The sequence below is a fragment of the Portunus trituberculatus genome, chromosome 33 (genome assembly GCF_017591435.1).
Source record: "Portunus trituberculatus isolate SZX2019 chromosome 33, ASM1759143v1, whole genome shotgun sequence".
Lineage (NCBI taxonomy): Eukaryota > Metazoa > Arthropoda > Malacostraca > Decapoda > Portunidae > Portunus > Portunus trituberculatus.
In genome coordinates, this window is record NC_059287.1 from 9,303,484 (window position 1) to 9,319,652 (window position 16,169).

The 16,169-nt window shown below is 40.7% G+C and overlaps 1 protein-coding gene across 4 annotated transcripts in view; it reads left to right on the forward strand.

Annotated features, from left to right (window-relative positions):
- LOC123512454 (mitotic checkpoint protein BUB3-like) overlaps positions 1 to 16,169 on the forward strand; it is a 131,754-nt gene that overhangs the window by 76,789 nt on the left and 38,796 nt on the right. The gene's annotated exons all lie outside the window — the stretch shown is intronic.

A 16,169-nucleotide genomic window follows, 5' to 3' on the forward strand; every position in this document is an offset into this window, starting at 1 on the left:
AAAGCGATGGGACCAGATGAAGTTTCAGGCAAATTATTGAAGGAATGTAGAGAAGAATTGTTAGATCCATTATATGATATTATAAGTTGCTTATTAGAAACCAGGGAAGTACCGGTAGAGTGGAAAAGATGGTAAGGGTGGGATAGACAGTGGGGGGAAAATAAGAGATGAGTGGAAGAAATAGTGGGGGTGAAAAGAAAAGAAATATAGTGGTAGAGAGTAAAGCTGGTGGGCAAACCGCCTTGCTGAGCTTCATAGGGGATGATGGAGCGGTTTGCGTGTTGGCCAATCAGCGGCCAGGATTGCTCGTGGGTGTCTGATCTTGAGTAGGGAGCGGAGGTGAAGCTTGAGGTTTCTTGTGGTTGTGTTTATGATTTTCTATTGGTGAATTCTTGTTTTTTTGTTAAGTGTATATAGGGTCTGGTGGTTCCCTTGTAAGGGTGGATATAGGTTTCTTAAACCAGGAGTGATCTTTGCTGTGTTCATATTCTTGTATAATATTGTTGAATGTGTTGTCTCTGAGTGTGTGGGTATGTAGTGTTTTGCTGCCTCTATTGAACAGTGTGATGTTGATGGGTGTTATGTTGGCAAGTGTGTGCAACTCTTCGGTAGTGTGACTGTATGGATGCCTGATATCGAAAGTGAATCTGAGTGCTATGTTTTTTTTCTTTTGTAATTTGTTTAGTTGGGTTTTAGATAGTGCATTGTGGGCGTAAGCAGGATATGTTAGAATTGGGAGCACGCACACTTTTACTAGGTGTAGTTTTATGTTGTTTAATGTTTGAAAACGTCTCATGGTGTTGATGGTTATCTGGGCTTTTCTTGTTATTTCATGGACGTGTTTCACGTAACCGCTTCTGCCAAGCGTGAGTCCTAATACTTTTTGCCTCTGTGGTGTATGGTATGTTATTTCCATTTATGTTAACTGGTTTTAGTTTTCTTGATGCTATGGGGAGGAGTGTGAATTTCTGCGTGTTTGTTTTAATTTTCCATTTATGTTCAAAGGTGTTGATGTTCTTTATTTCTTTTTCTATAGTTTTGGCAAACATGTTCTTGGACTTCCCAGCATATATGATGATTTGTGTTATGTCGTCTGCGTATATAATGTGTGTGCTGTCTGTGATAGGTGTAGGTGTGTCGTGAGTGTATAGTGTGTATAGAGTAGGCGAGATTGAACTTCCTTGAGGCACCCCGCTGAGTGGTTGGAATGGTGGGCCTGTGTAGCTGTGTATAGATATGGCTGCTGTGCAGTTATCAAGAAAGCTACATAGTAGTTTTTTAAGTAACGATGGCATATCGGTGTTGATTTTATATTTTAGTCCCTTTTGCCATACCTTGTCAAAAGCTTTTGACACATCACGGAAAGCTATGCAACACGCTTTTTGTCTGTTAGTGTTTTGCCTAGCACTTCTGCTAAGATAGCGGTAGCTGTGTCCGTGGAGCAGGCGGGACGGAATCCGTGCTGTGTATTGGGGAGGATGTTATTTGTTTCAAGGTATGTGCGAGTTCTCTTGTTTATGATTTTCTCGTATATTTTTCCCGGGACTTCAAGGAGGGAGATGGCGGTAATTGACGGGGTCAGTGGTGTTTTTACCTGGTTTTGGTAGTAATATTAGTTTGGCATGTTTAAAGGGGCGGGGGAAGTAACCCATAGAGAGGGAGATATTTAGTAATTTAGTGTAGCATTCAAGAGGTACTTCTGGTAGGTGTTGGAGTATTGTTTTGTTTATTTTTGTTTCGCCTGGGTTGTTATTCTTTAATGTTTTGATGGTTTGTTTGATGTCGTGGTGTGTGATGTGTTGTGTGTAGTAGTTGTCTGTGTTGAGTCTGTGTGGGTCGCCTGTTTATATGGATGTATTTGCTCTGTGTGTAGGTTATAATATTCGTCAACCATTGTTTCTGTTGCTTTGTCGTATTGTTGGTTTTCTTGTGTACTTATTCTGAAGACATTCCTCCATATCTCTAAAAATAACCTCCTTGTCTTCAGGTTTAAAAATTTTCTGGTTGTTGTTAATTATGTAAGGTGTGGGTGTGGATGGATTGTCTTTTAGTATTTTGATGTTGTGCCAGAATTTTGGGGGGCTGGAATGGAGAGTGTTGAGTGATTTTATTTTGTTTTCCCAGTTAACTTTGTTTTGTGTTTTGCATTCCGCAGTTATGTATTGTCTGATCTTTTTGTAGGCTATATATGTTGTGTATGTCCATCCTTGTAATAGGCTGTTGTCGAGTAGTCTTTTTTGCCCCGAATTGTAGTTCCTTTATCTTGTTATTGTATATTGGTTTTAAAATGGTCATTTTGTTGGAGGTGGGGATGGCTTGTGTCATGGAGTATTTTATTGCATTGATCCACTGTTGTATAGAGGAGTCTAGTGTGTCTTGTGTAATGTCAGGTTGAGTGTTTATGTCTTGTGTTTTTAGAGTGGCTACTTCCTGAAATTTTTCCCCGTCTGCTTTATGTATGTTATATGTAGGAGGTGAGTGTATGTGTATAGGTTGTGAGATGATGGTGATGATGGGGAGGTGATCAGAAGGTGTGGTAGGTCCTTGTTGGGTGTGTATGTTGTGGTATGTATGTCTGTTGGCGAATATAGTGTCTGGTGTGGTGGCTGCGTTGTGTGAGAGGTAGGTGGGGAAGTTGGGGCCTAGGTGTTGTAGCTGGTTGAGTTGTACCATCATCATGAGTGCTTTCCCAACTGTGTTGCTCGGTCTGTTGTCAAGTGTTGGGTGATGAGCATTCAGGTCGCCGATGATATATGTGGGTTGTGATTGTTTAGCAAGGGTGTGGAAATCTGTGAATGGTAGGTAGGGGCATCTGGGGGGGAGGTACGTGGTGGCTATATTGACTGGTCCCGTGCTGGTGTCTATTGTAATCTGTAGTATGTCTGTGTCGAAGTTGTCTTTAAGTGTGTGTCTTATGTTGTTCTTGATGAGGATGGCAGATCCATCATGTGGTTCTACAGACGAGTTGATGGTATATGTGTGATATGTGTGTAGTTTTATGTGTTCGTTTTGTGGCAGGCCGTGACTGTTTAGCAGTAGTACATCAGAATTTAATTCCCTGTATAGGTTTGAGAGTGTGTTTTTGTTGGTTTTCCAGGTGTGTACGTTGTGTTGTAATATGGTAATTGTGTGTCTGTTATCCATAGTGTTTTGTTTGTGTCTGTTGGTGTTGATTGTGGTGTGGTTAGTGTGAGTGAGTTCATTTGTTTGTGGTACAGGTTACCTTTTTCTGGGTGGTGCTTTCCTGTTCTACACCGCAGCAGGTCTTGTTGAAGCTGACAGTGTCCAAAGTAGTCCACACCCTTGAAAGATTGATTTTGTTGTTAGCAATCAGAGTGAGGATTTCATCGTTAGTGTATGCTGTTGAAGTGTATGTGAATTTGTAGATTCCTGTTTTGATGCTATTTTTGAGCTCGGTTGGTTCTAGCTCTTCTAGCCATCCTGCTGTTCTTTTTGTTATTAGTTTTAGACCAATATTTTTTCATTGGATTTTTGGTGTGGGTGTAGGTTGTGGTGGTTTCATTTTTTCCCGAGCTTGTGTTGTGGATAATGAGTCTTCATTCTCTTCTTCAATTTCATCTACTTCTATTTCTTCTTCTAGTTCTTCATCTGGCTCGCTGGTCACCTGATCCTCATTGGTGTTAGTTTTGCACTCTGCCGTGAGGCTTAGGATGATTTTTGATGGAGGGTTGGGTGGAAGGTTTTTTGAAGGTAGGTTGTTTATGTTTAGTTTAAAAACTTTGTTTAATTCATCATTGTATGACCCTGGATTGGCCATATTGTGTATGTGAGAATGTAGGATGCATGTTAGAATCTTTGTGGCTGTCTTTTTCTATATTTATGTTGTGTGTGTTTGTGCTGCTGGAATTGGGGGTGTTTTGGGTGGCCTGACTGTAGGTTTTGCCACTGTTTTTTATTTGCTTTCTTTTGTCATCTTTTATTTTCTTCCTCAAGGGGCATTTGTTTGCCAGTGTGTGGTGGGGGCCATGGCAGTTGAGACATTTTTTGGTGTTCGATGAGCATGTCTTCCAGGTGTGTTGGTCACTGGTGCAATTCTGAGCAGACCGTGTGGGTTTCTGGCATGGTGCATTTGTTGGTGGTGTGCTGCTCCATTGCGTAGCATCGCATGCAGGTGGTGATTGGGATGAACTCTTCCACTTTTACATTATATGGTGGTATGCTCATGTGGAAGGCTAGTAGACCTTTATCTGTGGCCAGCTTAGCAGCATTGGTGCTGTTGAAGCAGATTTTGAGAATTTTTGAGGAGGGAACCTTGAAGATGTTATCGATCCCTTGCTTGATCCAGGTGTTCTCATTGATTATTTCATGTTTTATTTCGTCCTCAGAGTGAGAGAGGATGTAGTCATCAGTGTTGAATATGAGGATTGTTCTCTTGGCTCTCATTTCTGGAGGGAGGATGGGTTCAAAGCCCGCCTCGTGCAGTGTCTGATTGCATTCTTTTTCAAAGATGCTGTCTATGTCCTCATCAGAACGGGTGAGGATGATGAAGGAGTCCGGGGTCAGTATGATACGAGTCGCGTAGATCAGGTGCTCTGAGAGGGCACATAGTAGCTGCAGTTTCGACTGGTTGTTGGGGTGAGGGTGTTTGATGCGGACCCTTGCCATGGCTGCATGGATGTCTTAGTGATGTAGGGTGTAGGTGTGTATGTGTGTGTGAAGCCGTGAACAGATAGTGGTAGTGATGGATAAAAAGAAGCCTACACGGGGCCGAAGCCGACATACGACCCAGCTAGTGGATAGGAGAAATAAAGGAGCCTGCCTATGCAGACCAGTTTAGTGGCCCGGTCACTAGTGACCGTTGCAACCACCCTGGACTGTGCCTAACCCTAATGAAAGCTTGTTGCCCAACCTAACCTGCTGGTTTAAGGCAGCCCTCTAAGGGCCCCCCTCAAGCCTATAGCCTCGGGGTTCACCTTCGCCAGCAGGTGGACACTAAGGCAGAAAAGGAAATTTGGTAGTAGAGAAAGTGTGCTTGTCTAAAACAAAAGAGGAGAGCTAGGCTGCTCAACTGTCTGCAATCCTTTTATGTTAATGTAGGTTTACAGGCAGTAAAACTTGTGGTCAGTTGGTGAGACGGTCACCCATCCAGGGTCAGACCGCGCCCGGCGTAGCTTAACCATGCTGGTTTCAGTCAATCAATTCCGCAGAAATCGGTAAACCGACTAATCAGGAGACAAGAGTGGTGAATCTTCGTTGCAGTTTGGCTGGGGAGATACGGGGAGGTGCGACCAATCTCTTCAACTGCATGCAACGAACTGTGAGTTGTGTGCCTGTTGTGTTGTGTGTGGAAAAGAGCTGAAGTGGTGCCCATTTATAAGGGAGGCAGTAAGGAAGAGCCTCTTAACAATAGACCTGTGTCTTTAACAAGTGTGGTCAGTAAGATTTGTGAGAGGGTGATAAAGAAATATTGGATACGGTTCCTGGAGGATCATAAGTTATTATCGGATCATCAATTTGGCTTTAGGAAAGGGAGGTCATGTGTAACAAATCTACTGAGCTTTTATTCGAGAGTGGTTGACAAAATACAAGAGAGAGGGATGGATGGACTGTGTATATTTGGATTTAAAAAAAGCTTTTGACAAGGTACCTCACATGAGACTGCTATGGAAATTAGAGATTTATGGAGGACTGAAGGGAAAAGTGTTAAAGTGGATGGAAAACTACTTGAGATGGAGGGAGATGAGAAAGGTAATAAGGGATGCAAAGTCGGACTGGTTGGTGGTGGAGAGTGGAGTCCCACAAGGTTCAGTGCTGGCACCAATACTTTTCCTTGTCTATATTAATGATATGCCAGAGGAGTAAACAGTTATATTAATTTGTTTGCGGATGATGCGAAGTTGTGTAGGTGTGTGAAGAGTGAAGAAGATTGTGAAATTTTACAGGCAGATCTGGATAGGATTTGGGAGTGGAGCAAGAGGTGGGAGATGGAATTTAATCTGAGCAAAAGTCATGTAATGGAGATGGGGAAGAGTGGAAGACGGCCAAGAGGGTCATATAAGATGGGTGAAGGAGTAGTGTTGAAAAAGGTGGAAAAGGAAAAGGATTTGGGAGTGATAATACAAGACCATGGGCAGTTTGAGGCTCATATTGACAAGATGTTTGGAGAAACATATAATTTGATTAGAAATATTGGATTAGCCTTTCATTATATGGATAAAGATATGATGAAGAAATTAATTAGTACGGTAATTAGACCAAGATTGGAATATGCTGGGGTGGTTTGGTCCCCTTATAAAAAGAAGCATATAAGGAAGTTGGAGAGATTGCAGAGAATGGCAACAAAAATGGTTCTGGAATTGGCAGAAATGACCTATGAGGAGAGATTAAAAGAAATTAATTTGCTTACCTTGGAACAAAGAAGAGAAAGAGGGGATTTAATACAGGTTTATAAACTGTTGAATGGTTTGGATGAAGTGGATAATGAGCAAATGATGTTGAGAGAGGAAAATTTAAATAGAACTACGAGATCGCATAGTAAAAAGATAGCCAAGGGAATATGCTTGAAGGATGTGAAGAAATATAGTTTCCCACAGAGATGTTTGGAAGTGTGGAATAGTTTGAGTGAGGAGGTGGTGTCAGCGAGGAGTGTGCATAGTTTTAAAGGAAAGTTGGATGTGTGTGTGGATATGGAGACGGGGCCACACGAGTATGATACCCAGGCCCTGTAAAATTACAACTAGGTGAACTAGGTGAATACACACACACACACACACACACACACACACACACACACACAAAGCTTTTTTATAAGTATGTAAATGGAAAAATGACAAACAGAGAGACCATCACTAAGTTAATTAAGGGAAACAGGACATATGGAACAACAGGAGAATTGAGTGAACTTACAATTGAGAGCCTTAAATCAGTAGTTAATGAAGAAGATTTCATAGAACCAAACAGCCAAGTGATACAATATGGATTAAGAAACATTGTGGTGCATAAACAAAGACGGTAAAGTACTAAAAAAGGTGGATATGAGAAAGGCAATTGGGCCAGATGGAGTGTGAGGATGGACACTGAGAGAATGTAGAGAACAACTGGTGGAACCAATCTGGGATGTGATCAACAGCTCTCTCATGGAAGGGAAGGTACCAAGGGAGTAGAAAAGAGCAAATATAGTTCAAATATATAAAGGAGGAGAAAAGCCAAGCCCCTAAATTATAGACCAGTATCACTGACTAATGTGGGAAAAATCTGATTTTTTTTTTTTTTTTTTTTTTTTTCTATGCAAGAGGGAAGAGTGCCAGGAGCAACAAAATTTAGGAAAAAGAAAAAAAAAAGTCCTCTGGAACTGCAGGTTCCCTAATAGATTCGAAAGAGTCAGCCAAAAGCCAGGGACATCTGTCTTGATATCTCTCTCTTAATGGAAGTTAAGTCGTAGGAAGACGGAAATACAGAAGCAGTTAGGGAGTTCTAGAGTTTACCAGTGAAAGGTATGAGTGAGAATACTGGTTAACTCATGTATAAGAGGATTGAACAGAATAGGGATGAAAGGAAGTAGAAAACCGAGTGCAGTGAGGCAGCAGGAGGAGGGGAGGCATGCAGTTAGCAAGATCAGTAGAGCAGTTAGCTTAAAAATAGCGTTAAAAACAGAAAGAGATACAACATTTCAGCGGCTAGGAAGAGGCTGAAGACAGTCAGTCAGAGGAGGGGAGTTGATGAGATAAATAGCTTTTGATTCCACCCTATCTAATAAAGCTGTATGAGTGAACCACTCCCCTAAAAAAAAAAAACAGGCAAAGAGTACTCCATACAAGGACGGATAAGGCCCTTGTACAGAGTTAGCAGTCGGAGGAAAAAATTGGTGGAGATGCTGCAGAATGCCTAACTTCAAAGAAGCTGTTTTACCAAGAGATTAGATGTGAAGTTTTCAGTTAAGATTATGAGTAAAGGACAGATTGAGGATATTCAGTGTGGAAGAGGGAGACAGTTAAGCATTAATGAAGAAAAGGGGATAGTTGTCTAGAAGGTTGTGTCGAGTTGATAGATGGAGGAATTAAGTTTTTGAGGCATTGAAAGCTACTAAGTTTTCTCTGCTTTAATCAGAAATTGTAGAAAGATCAGAAGTTAGGCATTCTGTGGCCTCCCTGCATGATCTGTTGACTTCCAGAAGGGTTGGTCATCTCTGAAAGGACGTGGAAAGATGTAGTGTGGTATCATCAGCTTAGGAGTGGATAGGGCGAGAAGAAAGAGTGTGGGTGACAGGACAGAACCCTGAAGAACACCACTAGTAATAAATTTAGGAGAAGAACAGTGGCCATCTACCACGGCTGCAATAGAATGGTCGGAAAGGAAACTTGAGAAATTGTAATTAAAGAAAATGGTTAGAGTATTTGGAGGAAAATTGAATAATAAATAACTCCCAATTTGGTGTCAGAAAAGGAAGATCATGCATAATAAATTTACGAAGCTTTAATACAAGAGTAATAGATGTAGTGCGAGGGAGAGATGGATTGATTGACTCAGTGTATGTGGACATTAAAAAGGCCTTCACTAGAGTACCACATAGCAGTCTCCTATGGAAAATAGATCACATCAGAGGAATAAAGGGAAATATCTTAAAATGGATGACAGATTACCTAACAGATAGGGAAATGAGGACAATGATAAGAGACACCCCATCAAGTTGGAGCATAGTCACTAGTGGTGTACCACAGGGTTCAGTGCTGGCACCAATTATGTTCCAAGTATATATTAATGATATGCAAGAGGGTCTGAGTAGTTACACAAATTTGTTTGCAGATGATGCATAACTTTTAAGAGTAATAAGGAACATCGAACACTGTATGGAATTGGAGAAAGATATTAACAAGATCTGGAAGTGGAGCTAAGACAGGAAATTAGAATTTAATACCATGTAATGGAAATTAGTAAAAGTTATAGAAGACCTACATGGGAATACAAAATGGGAGAAGAGATTATAATGAAAAAGAGTGAGGAAAAAGACCTGGAAGTGATTATACAAGACACCCTGACTCCAGAAAGAAACATAAATGGGTTATTTGCTTTAATACACAGGACACTAAACTAACATCAGGTTGGCATTTCAATGCATGGACAAGAGTATGATGAAAAAAGATCATAACCATTATGATAATACCTAGAACAGAATATGCAGTAGTGATGTGGTCACCTTACAAGCAGAAGGGCTTTAAGAAAATAGAAAGAGTCCAAAGGACTGCTACAAAGATGGTGCCAGAAATAAAGGATCTTCCCTACGAAGAAAGACTGAAGGAAATGGAACTACCATTTTTGAAGAACAGATGGGAAAGAGGAGAGCTAATAATGATGTACAGTAAGTCCTCGCAGATAACGAGTGTTATAGACTGGCAAAACCCTCAGTACCTGTGAAACCGCTATCCAGGAGGCAAACTTCTTACCTAGAAAAATATAAATAGTCTGAGACTCCAAATCTGACCCCCTTATTTTCCGTGTATAACCACCTATTTAATACAAAATTAGAACTACTACTACTACTACTATTACTAATTTATATTAATACAATAGGATACATAAACTCACTTTTAAGGGCTATGAAGCGTAGTTTATTGAAAGAACAATGCAAAAAAAAAGGGTGAGGTGGGTTATGCCTACTGGCGCCGGGTGCTGGGGCCGGGTTGCTGGTTGGGGCTGTCTGTCTGTCCGTCCGTCCATTCACTCACTCGCGCTGACTGGTACACCCGTCACTTTCACAATTTCACAGGTTCTAGCTCCGTCTTCAAAAATTTTGATTATCTTCTTTTTTTCCTCAACACTCCACTGCTTCTTAGGCTTACCCCGCATAGTAAATTCCCTTGGTTTCGTTGCTTTCTTGCCCTGCCTCTTGTCTGGTCCATCCCCACCATTTCACCCACCACTTGAAGGTAATCCAGAGGTAGATGCCATGATCACTTGGCTAGAAAATGCAGCCCCAGGGAGACAAAAAACCACAACGAAGCAGGTGTTGTGGTTTTTTGTTGTTGAGTGGCGCGGGAGGGAAACAATAACGTATGAATATCGCCACGCGCTGAGTCAGTATTGCCAACGTTTCACTTGGCAACGCTGCAGCCCACTTGCTTGCTTGGAGCTTGACCATCAAGCATCGCTACCTGTGCATCGGTAATCGCTATGAGAACGTCGCCACTTGGTCGCTACCCGCGAAATTGCTATGCAAAAAAACGCTATCTGAGAGGCCTTACTGTATAAGTTAGTAAACCATAACGAAAAGATTGATAGACAAGACCTGGTATCACTGACAGATGATGGAGGTAACCGAACGAGAGGTCATTCCAAGATCATAAGAAGTCATTGTTCGAGAAACATTAAAAAGTTTAGTTTTCCACATAAGACGGTGGATATTTGGAACGGATTGAGTGAAGAGATTGTAACAGCAGAAAGTATGCACAAATTTAAGTAAAAATTGGATAAATGTAGTCTCTTCTTTTTCTAAAGCTGAACTCTTCGCTCAAACCTTTGCTACCAACTCAACTTTGGATGATTCTGGGCATATTCCTCCTACTCCTCCACCCTCTGACTACTTCATCCCTAAAATTAAAATTCTTTATAAAGACGTTTTCCTGGCCCTCTCTGGCCTTGATTCTCGGAAGGCTTACGGTCCGGATGGAGTCCCTCCTGTTCTCAAAAACTGTGCTTCCGAACTCGCTCACTGCCTGGTCAAACTCTTTCATTTGTGTCTCTCTACTTCTATTTATCCTTCTTGCTGGAAGTTTGCTCACATTCAACCTGTCCCTAAAAAAGGTGACCACTCCAATCCTTCTAACTACCGCCCTATAGCTTTGATTTCCTGCCTTTCTAAAGCCTTTGAGTCTATCCTTAATAGGAAGATAATGAGGCATCTATCAGCTCACAACCTTCTCTCTGATTGCCAGTATGGTTTCCGTAAAGGTAGATCTACTGGTGATCTTCTTACTTTCCTAACTGAATCTTGGTCATCCTCTTTTAGGGACTTCGGTGAAACCTTTGCTGTCGGCCTTGACATATCGAAAGCCTTCGATAGAGTCTGGCACAAATCTTTAATTTCTAAACTACCCTCCTACGGATTCTATCCTTCTCTCTGTACCTTCATCTCCAGTTTCCTTTCCGATCGTTCTATTGCTGCTGTAGTAGACGGTCACTGTTCTTCTCCTAAAACTATCAACAGTGGTGTTCCACAGGGTTCTGTCCTATCACCCACTCTCTTTCTATTATTCATCAATGATCTCCTAAATCTGACTCAATGCCCTATCCACTCCTATGCTGATGATACCACCCTGCATTATTCAACAGCGTTCAACAGACGCCCAACCCAACAACAATTAAATGACTCAAGGCGAGATGCTATAGGACGCCTAACTTCTGATCTTTCACTTGTTTCTGATTGGGGCAGAGAAAACCTGGTTTTGTTCAATGCCTCAAAACTCAATTTCTACAACTATCTACTCGACATAACCTTCCAGACAACTATCCTCTCTTCTTCAATAACACTCAACTTCCCTCTCCTCTACATTAAACACACTCGGTCTATCCTTCACTAAAAATCTAAACTGGAAATTTCACATCTCTACTCTTGCTAAATCAGCTTCCAAGAAGTTAGGTGTCCTATGGCGTCTTCGTCCATTTTCTCTCCTCCCAGCTGCTTGCTCTGTACAAGGGCCTTATCCGCCCGTGTATGGAGTATGGCTCTCATGTCTGGGGGATCCACACACAGCTTTACTAAACAAGGTGGAATCTAAAGCTTTTCGTCTTATCAACTCTTCTCCTCTAACTGACTGTCTTGATTCTTTAAGTCACCGCCGCAATGTTGCATCTTTATCTGTCTTCTACCGCTGTTTTCATGCTGTCTGCTCTTCTGAACTTGCTAACTGCATGCCTTCCTCCCTCCTGCGGCCTCGCTGCACAAGACTCTCTACTTCTTCTCATCCCTATTCTGTCCATCTTCCTAATGCAAGAGTTAACCAGTATCTTCACTCCTTCATTCCCTACACTGGTAAACTCTGGAACTCTCTACCTGTGTCTGTATTTCCACCTGCCTATGACTTAAACTCTTTCAAAAGAGGAGTGTCAAGACACCTCTTACGTTAACTGGACCCTCCTTTTAGATTTTGTTTTTTCTCTTTCTACTTTCCTCTTAACAGGGCCTGGCAACCAGCGGGATTTTTTTTTTCCAACACTTTGTTTGCCCTTGGCCAGTGCCCTTGTAATGTAAAAAAAAAAAAAAAAAAAAAAAAAAGATATGGAGACAGGTTACTATGAGCCCCGCTCAAACCCTGTAATATACAACTAGGTAAATACACACACACACACACACACACACACACACACACACACACACACACACACACACACACACAGACAAAGATTGCGAACTACTCCAGGAAGACTTGGACAGAATATGGAAATGGAGCTGTACATGGCAAATGGAGTTCAACACGACAAAATGCAAGAAAATAGAGTTTGGCAAGAGTGAAAGAAGAATCAGGAGTATGTACAAGATAGGAAATGAAGACATAAAACCAGTCATGAAGAAAAAGACCTTGGGGTGACAATTACCAATGACCTATCGCCAGAGAGACATATAAACAAAATAATTGGAGAAGTATTGAACTTATTGAGGAACATAAGAGTGGCGTTCAGATATCTAGATGAAGAAATGATGAAGAAAATAATTACTGCAATGATAAGACCGAGGCTTGAATATGCAACAATACAGTGGGCTCGAACTTAAAGAAACACATAAGGAAACTAGAGAAAGTACAGAGGGCTGCAACGAAAATGGTGCCTGACTTAAGAGATTTGACTTATGAAGACAGACTGAAAAGAATGCAACTTCCAACCCTGGAAAACAGAAGAGAAAGGGAGACCTGATAGCAATATACAGAGTGATGATTGGCATGGAAAAATGGATAGGGAAGATCTGTGTATGTGGAATGGAAGAATGTCGAGAGGGCATGGGAAAAAACTAAAATGGCCACTTATAGGAGAGATGTGAAAAAATATAGCTTCCCTCATAGAAGGGTGGAAGCATGGAATAGTTTAGACGTGGAAGTGGTCAACGCAAGGAATATTCATGATTTTAAGAAAAAGCTGGACATTAATAGATATGGAGACGGGACAACACGAGCATAGCTCTTTTCCCGTATGTTACAATTAGGTAAATACAATTAGGTAAACACACACACACACATACATACACCAAACATTTTAATGATCACATGTGTTAGTTATCATCAATCTTGGAACAAATTTTGTATATATATATATATATATATATATATATATATATATATATATATATATATATATATATATATATATATATATATATATACACACACACAGGCAACCCCCGTTTATCGAAGGGGTTACGTTCCTAAAAAACACTTCGTTAAGCGAAATTTCGTTAAGCGAACCAATTATAACAAGTTTAACCCCTGACTTGAACTTCCACTGAGAGTAAGCAAAGCGAGAGTGCATCATAGTACAGTGAAAGGTTTAATAAAAGTAAAAATTATGAAGTTTAACATTTAGGCAGTTAAATTTAATTTAAGTCATTATAATGTACACTAATGTATGTATGTACGTAGCATTATAATGTTGATGATCTTAAATTTATGAAGAGAGGGAGAGTGAAACGGAAAAGACACTAACCGGCAACCTGTGGAATGTAAACAATGGGCGCATCATTATACCGCATACAAAACTTATGTACCACATTTCCACAAGGCTTTCTATTTTATCCATTGTAGAGTCATGAGTTCAGGTGGTTCCTTTAGCTTGCAAGGAACATACAGTCTCACCAACCTTCTTAATAGTCTGCTGACTTGAAAATAGTAGAGACAGTAGATGGAGTCAAAATGATGGCCAGCAATGATATAGTTTTCTCGCCTCTCTCGTGTCTGTGAATAATATCCAGCTTCACTTCGAGAGTAAGAGACTTTCTGGTCTTAGGAATGCTAGGCCACATTGCAGGGCGTTTTGGTGGTAAACTGAGTGAGTGAAGATGAGCTGCTGCTGACGCTGTTATGGGAGTGAGTGGTGCGTATTGTCCACGAGAGGCTTGATCTTGATCTTGATCTTGATTTTACAGGTGTCCCAGGATTTCTCCTGAGGCAGGCCTTAGTATTTGTGGTTGTTAGTGTATTCAAAAGCTTGTCGGCTTGCGTGATACGGCGGGGTTTTCAAACTTGGAAAAAATTACCTGGATAAAACTTCATTAAAGCAAGTTTGGTATTCGTTAAATGAGCAGATGGTAGTAAAATGAAACCTTCATTGTAGCAAAATTTTGTTGTGTGAACCTTCGTTAAACAGGGGTTGCCTGTATATATATATATATATATATATATATATATATATATATATATATATATATATATATATATATATACAGGCAACCCCGCTTAACCCGAAAACTGCTGTACGCCTTCTGGGTGGCTTGGGCAAACTGCTGCACGCCTTCTGGAAGCGCTCTTTTAAACAGGCACCATAAAGTTCCGTGATTCGTATTTCTTTGAAATTATTTTTTGTGTTCTAATAACCTTTCTTTTAGTAATTTATATCCTTCTAATAAGAATTTGGTTATTTATATCATATTTATAAAGGAAAACAATGAAACACTATGTTTTTATTTTATTTAGTCGACATTGCATTCCTTTCATAGATATTAGAGATTGAGTCTCATGTATGGTAAGAGGAAGCTATAATGTAGTAGTATAGAAGTTGTTTTTGTACAATAGAAAAGAGATAAAGCGAATAAGATTATGGAAACAAGACCATCTTCACTAGACGTTTGTAACACTGTCAGGCGTGTCGGCCCGCCCGCATCGCGTCATGAGACATCTCTCTCTCTCTCATCTCTCTCTCTCTCTCTCTCTCTCTCTCTCTCTCTCTCTCTCTCTCTCTCTCTCTCTCTCTCTCTCTCTCTCTCTCTCACACACACACACACACACACACACACACACACACAGATATATAGTATGATATGTATGTTATTGTGGCTTACACGGAACTAATATTTCGTTACTTTATTTATTGTGAACCAAGCAAAGAGTAGTATTTTAGTTTCACTTATTTATTTTGAACAAAGTGTGAGAGAGAGAGAGAGAGAGAGAGAGAGAGAGAGAGAGAGAGAGAGAGAGAGAAAAAAAATGTAAAACAATAGGGGCTAGAACAATAACCAGTGCATATGCATTTTACTTAACCAATTTATCCATTCCATATGTATGTTGTTTACTCAATATACTTTGATGCCATTTACTTCATTTGCGATTCAAAATATTAGTGTCAGAATAATGGAAAGAATATTACTTATACGGAAATTGCCATTATAGAAATAAAATACTTTTGTTTTATCATTTATTTCTCTTGAAGCAAGCAAGAGAGAGAGAGAGAGAGAGAGAGAGAGAGAGAGAGAGAGAGAGAGAGAGAGAGAACATTCGAGCGTTGAAAACACTGTCCCGTCGACGAACAGTGGCAATAAGCGGTCTGTGTGTATCCTCCCTGCCTCCTCCCCCTACCTCCCCTCCCATCCGCTCTCCACAATGCCTCTAGATCCTGCCAGAAATCCATTTTTGTGGCGAAAAATACTTAGAAATATGGTAGCTACAGTAAATTTTGAGTTACAGAATTGTGAAATGAAGTATCTGTGACACATCTTTATAAAGTATATATCTTTCAGTGAAAGTCAATCGTTCGCTGATTTAGCCGCACCAGGAGACACCCTCTGAATGTGAATGCCGCAGTTTACGGGTTAACGAAGGTTCACACAACGAAATTTTGCTTTAACAAAGGTTTCATTTTACTACCATCTGCTCGTTTAACGAACACCAAACTCGCTTTAACGAAGTTTTATCCAGGTAATTTTTTTCCAAATTTGAAAGCCCCACTGTATCATGCAAGCTGACAGGCTTTTGAATACATCAGGAGCTGCTGGTACTAAGGCCTGCCTCAGGAGGAATCCTGAGACACCTATAGAATAAAGATCAAGATCAAGCCTCTCGTGGACAACACAGGCTCTGCTGATACAAAGGCCTGACTCAGAAGAAATTCTGTGTCACCTGTAGCATCAAGATCAAGATCAAGATCACACGCACCACTCACTGCCCAGTCAAAACATAACAGTGTCACCAGCAGCTCATCTTCCTTAGTTCAACTTACCACCAAAACACCCTGCT